This window comes from Lycium ferocissimum, chromosome 12 (assembly GCF_029784015.1).
Source record: "Lycium ferocissimum isolate CSIRO_LF1 chromosome 12, AGI_CSIRO_Lferr_CH_V1, whole genome shotgun sequence".
NCBI lineage: Eukaryota > Viridiplantae > Streptophyta > Magnoliopsida > Solanales > Solanaceae > Lycium > Lycium ferocissimum.
Genome location: NC_081353.1, coordinates 5,522,120 through 5,528,492, shown reverse-complemented (window position 1 = coordinate 5,528,492; position 6,373 = coordinate 5,522,120).

The window sequence follows — 6,373 nt, the reverse complement described above, 5'->3', positions numbered from 1 at the left end:
AATTAAAATTTCCTTTGTCATATATTACTCTATTTGTTGCTGGTAAATTTGGGGTGGAGCCTGAATCAATTAAAGCTAGGTGAGTGTATCGAGGTTGTGTAGTTATAGTGTGTAATCGTCATACCATGGTAGATTTGATTGAATTAGATATGATTGATCTTGATGTCATTATGGGTATAGACTGGTTAGCTTCCTGCTATGCTAATGTCGATTGTAGGATAAAGGCTGCCCGGTTCCAGTTTCCAGGCAAGCCAGTTTTAGAGTGGAAAGGTAATGCTGCTTCACTGAAGGGTAGGTTTATTTCCTACTGTTACACCTCAAATTTTTTTCGTTAATGTACAGTGGATAGACTAACGAAGGGCACAAAGTATACGATGTTTCAATAAGTAAGAAATAGCATTTGATGACCCTAATTGAGATTTCAAAGACATTCGAGGCAAGAGAAGAAAGTTTACCAAGAAAGGCGAGGTATACGTTATGTATCGGAAAGGATTTATGGAAATGTGAGTTAGTGATGACTTAATGATGCTTGGAGAAGAGTTAAAATGTCCCTTAGATTGTTAATGAGGTGTTAAATAAGTGTTAAGAAGGTTCCATAAAGATTGGAGATCAAACGAGTCGATGAGAACGAGTTCGAAAAAGCTGGGCATTTTACGGCCCAACATATTGGCCGTATAAATATACTGGCCGTATGTTAGGCTGTATATTCTGCCCAAAATGGCAGCCCTCACTGGACCAAATGTACGGCCATACATACGGTCCATATAAATTATATGGACCGTATGTTGGTCCGTATAACCGAGTCGGGACAAATTTTTAAGTTGATATAAGGGACCTCAACCTCATTTATTTCATTTCATTTTTCACTCCACACTTCAAGAACACTCTAGAAAGCTCTCCATCCTTCTTCCACAAGGACTCAAGAGAAATTTATGATCAACTTCATCAAACCAAGAAATCAAGTGTAAGGAACTCATCGGAGTTCATCCAAGGCAAGAAATTCCATTGGAAGTGAATTAGGGTTTTGGCTCAAGTGAGGTATTTCCACTCAAGGCTCATTTCCACACTATATAAGGTAAGTTTTATGATCATTCCATATTGTTTAAAGTATTGAGAGGTTGAAAGACTTGGATTATAGGAAGAGATAGAAATGGGTCATGAATGTGAGAATAGTGGCATTTTTGAGTAGTAGTTTGAAATGAGTCTTGATTCTTGATATGTTGTGATTATAAGTATGTGATAAATGACATTAAGAACATGGGATAAGAATTATATGTGAGAAAACGTACCAGTGTACTATGACCATGATTATGGATGAATTGAAGTGAAATTGTGAAATGTGAATAATGTAGACGAATGAAGATTGTTGCTTATGATGTTGTGAATGTAATTATAGATGTTTGGGAGTTGATATATGATATGAGGAAAGTTGCATAAACAAAGGAAATGCTGCTCAGTTTTCTCTAGCTTTAGTTGAGCCTGTTCATGTGATCGATTAGCTAATGTTAATACGAACTCTCTTGAAGGTAGAAACGTGAGCATTGAAGGAGAACGACCAAGCCGTAGAATAGCTAAACGAAAAGGTATGTGAGGCTAGTCCCTTTCTTCTAAGGCATGACTCCAATGGCATGAATTCTCTTATTTTCCCATGACCTTCTTACATTCCGGCAATTATGAGCCTATGATTATAAGGAGCTTAACATGAGATACAGAAACGAGATATGTTATGAGCATGATAGTGATGATGATGAGTTAAGTCTAAAGATCCCAAAGCTAATGATTCTAACTATGATCCATTGATGTCGTTTATTGTATACACTCACCTTATATGCTAATTCCTTCAAGGTGAGGCGGGAGAGAGTATGAATGCTCCATAATGGAATCGGGGGTTCACGACCTTATATCACCCCGATGAAGTATAGTTGTCTTTGAGTTTCTATGCATGCACTATGATGAGTACATGATGATGATGTTACACCGCATCTATTTGGCTGGGTAGACACCGCTAAGGCGGGTAGCGTATACACCATGTCTAGGTGGCATGGGCGGCACCACTGTAGTGGGGGGCATGATGGTTACCCGGACGCGGGAGGCACCGGACGCGGGCTAATGATGATCACACTGCACCTATATGGTCGGCCACTTATACATATATATATATATATATATATGATATGATGATAATGCTTGTGAAGCAAGTCGATGTACATTATTTCTATTAAAAGCTGGCGGTCGATCACGATTGTTCTTCATTTGATATCCCCTTGTTTCATTGATGTATTGTTATTGTTTATGACTTACATACTCAGTACAATGCTCATACTGACGTCCTTTTCTTTGGACGCTTTGTTCATGCCCACAGGCAGACAGGGAGGTGATCCACATTCATAGGTGCTATCAGCAGACTTTGAGAGCACTCCATTATTCCGGAGGTGCCATTGCTTATTATTTTTGTGTACATATATATTTTGGGCACGACGGGGTACTGTCCCGTCCATATGTCTAGTACTCTAGTAGAGGCTCGTAGATACGCATGTGTGGGTAGTAGGTCTCATGATATCCTTATTATAAGTGTATTATTTTGATAGCCAAATGGCTTATGTATATAAAGGTGAATATGTTTCAAATGAAAATGGTTTTCCTATGATTAAGAGTACGAGATTAATGAATGAATGCAGGATAAGTATGATGAGTAGTAGTAAAGTGGTGCTCGGTGGTTAGCCCCGGGTACCTGTCATGGCCCCTAGTTGGGTCGTGACAAAAGTAGTATCAGAGCAATTCAATCCTAGGAAGTGTCTACGAGCCGTGTCTAGTAGAGTCTTGTTTATGGTGTGTTGCGCGCCACACTAATAAACAGGAGGCTATAGGGCATTTAGGAAAAATGATTGTTCTTCTTCTTATGGGATCGTGCGATAGAGCCATGTTATAAAATTTTCTCCTCCCTAATAGTGTGTTATGATTTCAGAGATGCCGGTAAAGTGAAAAGCTACAGCCGCCTAGAAGAGCAAGACTACGGTAGAAAGGCGGGTAGAAAGGGAGCTACCAATGAATGTAGAAAAGGGTAAATCACATAATGAGGCTCCATCTGATACTTCTCCCACTCCGCCTAATTTAGAAGAACAAGAGGGGGCTTCAGATCCAGCTCCTATGCCTCTAGTTCCTCCCCGGTTACTTCGGTCAACAAATGACCGAGGCTATTCATCTATTGACGCAGTTAGTTATCGCCCCCCGTGCACAGCGGCTAGGTACAGTTCAAGGACAGTAAGGCGCTTAGTACTAGAGCCCGTGATTTCATGAGTTTGAATCCTCCTGAGTTTTCGGGTCAAAGCCCAAGAAGACCCGCAAGGTTTTATTGATGAAATGTTGAGAACATTGAAGATTATTCATGCCTCCGAGACTGAATTTGTGGAGTTAGCATCTTATAGACTCCGGGATATGGCGATCTTATGGTATAATAATTGGATATCATCAAGAAAAGAGAATGCGCCTTCTCCAGTCGGCAAGAATTTGTAGATGCCTTCATCCGCCACTATTTGCCACCCGAGGTCCGCCGAGCTTGAGCGGATAGGTTCTTAAATCTCAAACAAGAAAATATGAGCGCCCGAGAGTATAGCCTCCAGTTTAATTCATTGGCTAGATATGCTCCGACTATGGTAGCCGACATGGGAGATAGGGTGCACAGGTTTGTGAGTGTCTTAGGGCCACATTTGTTCAAGGACTACTTGACGGCTTCATTGCAAGATGGGATGGATATTTCTCGCATTCAGGCCCATGCCCAGAACTTAGAAGAGCAACAACATCCACAAAGAGATGAGCGTTGTTATATCCCATATTTTTGTACATTGGGATATTTTAAGCTAATCGCGACAAGTTTAAGACAAGACTATTTTGGGATACGAGGTAGAGACGTTTAACCTCCGATTTTATTTTAATGCACAAGTTGCTTATAAATTTTATTTGGTATGGAATTATTAATGAAGATTATGGATTAATTAACCATGATTAGATTATTAAGTGGGATTAAAAGTTTAATTATTTCACTAAGTAGCCATTAGTGGTCGTGTGGGCCCCACCCGTAGCTTGGACAAATTTGATTGGCTCAAGCCATGAGTGGGACATGTGTCCACCTCTTAGGCATCATATATAAGGTTAACTGATGACAAGGAAACCATTTCATCATCTTCACAACCTTAGAAAACTTAGAGAGGGAGAGAGAAGCTCTCAGCCACGGGCCGGCCGAGCTTGATGCTTGTGAAATGTTGATCAAATTTAATGTTCTTCAAGTATTTCAACCTATTGGAAGGTCCCTAGTAACGTGAAGTATCCATTGGAGCAATCAAAACATTCATTCTTAATTCACAAATTCTAGTCGAGTTGGTGTCAAGTGTTAAATGTAAGGTTTAATCTTTCTTTTACATGTATTGAGGATGGTTCGAGCGTGTTGTAAGGTGTAGTTATAGATGAAATTCATGGAATTATGTATGTTGGTGTTGAGGCCGTGTAGTGGCCGTTTTGTGGAAGAATGGTGAACAAATTTTACTCGGTATTTGGTTGTTGTTGTTATGGATTTCACTGATGAGAATGAAGGGTTAAATAGGTTCAAGTTAGAGTCAGTAATTGTTTGTGGTTTGTTGTAGAAGCTAATATGATGTTAATGTAGTTTCTTGTTACACCTTGGAAAATTTCGCTGCTATCAAGAATCGTGACGGCTCGGTGCATGAGCTCGGAGGGAGAGAAGCTGTAGGTTACACAAGGATTATGGATGAAGAGTATGTTATCCGAGCATAAGAACATATATGTGACATTTGGAGAGTGTATGAGTAAATCGGTGGCACATGATCACTCGATGATAGCCCTCGGAAACCATGAGTTAAGGTGGGGCCCACATGTCGAGATTTTGTAAAGGATATATTATAAGTGATACAAGTAGTACATGAAAAGTTGACGAGTCCTAAGAAGGACCCATAAGCCAAATATGACATAAGCCCTCCAAAAGGACGATTTAAGGAAACGTTGGATGAGCCGACTTGAGGGGCAAAAACGGCATTATAAGTTTGGAATTTGGAAAAAAACAAGAATAAAAGTTGTAGATAATTGAAAGAGATTTCCAACCATAGGTCGTGAGTCTCTCGCACGGTGTCGGAATCAAGAGTTATGGCCTTTTTAAAGAGCAAGACCCCCAGCCGCCAAATGGTTCCGCGGGCCCCACATGAATAAGTCGGTGGAACCGACCTAGGGGGGCTATAAATACCCCATCAGCCCATTTTTTTCAGCATATTAACATTCCAAATAGTCCTAGAAGCCTCTCAAAACATCTCCCAAATACTATAGTCCGATAAATCAAGAATTTAACAAGATTACGCCAAACTAGTCCGTGAAAGGTAATTGTTCTTGCTTCTACTTAAGTTTGGCGTTGGAGAAAGTTGATGTGGCTGAGTTTCTTCAAGTATAAGGTATTTTATTTATCCCATCTTTTATGTTGAGTTTATTTGAAGGTCTAGCAAGCCTTAAAAATGAAACTAGTTATGGAGAAAAGGTCATAGAGTGTTGTATTGTACAGTTGTTGTGTTTATAGGTCAAGTTTTGAACGTGTTGTGGCTGTTTGATGGACTGATTTACGCATATAAAAATAGTACCTAACATTTTTGGCGTATTGATGAGATTGTACTCCTTGATTAGGATGGAAGAAAAGTGCACGTTGTTGTTGTATGTTGAAAAACGTCGTGTGGACGTTTATGGGAATATGTTGGTATGAATAATGTGTTGTTGATGTTGGTATTATTGTTGTTGTTGTTGGTTGTTGACCGAGAATTTGGGCTAGGCATATAAACGGGGGAGATCTTTGCCGATTTTCGGCGGATATGGAATAGTTTGATTTGAAACTGGAACAAGTGTGCGATAAAGAGGCTAATGTTAATGTAAATCCTCTTAAATGTAGACTTGCACGCCCGACAAATAAGCGTAGCTAATAAGAGGTGGAACGTATGTAAAGCTTACCCTTTCTTTCTTTTGGCATGTCTTAGAGGTAAGTAAGATATGATATGATACGAGCCTTGGGGTAACTCTATTCTTACGATCCGAGCATGTCTACGATTCCTATTCACTTCTTGATGTTAGCATTCCTAATATATTTGAGCTATCGTCCTTGTGTCTTTTGTATGATTGGATAGTAAATGTTGCATAAAGAGTTTTTGTTCCTAAAGGATTCTATGTCGAATAAAGTCAGAACTCGCATAGACGGGCTCGGATCGCTTTGATACGTTCGTAGGTGGTCCTAATGCGAATAAGTTCGAAACTTTCATAAAGCGGGTCGATTGGTTTGATACATGTCTACAATCCCTCAAATTTCTCTTTAATGACCAATGGTATTTAG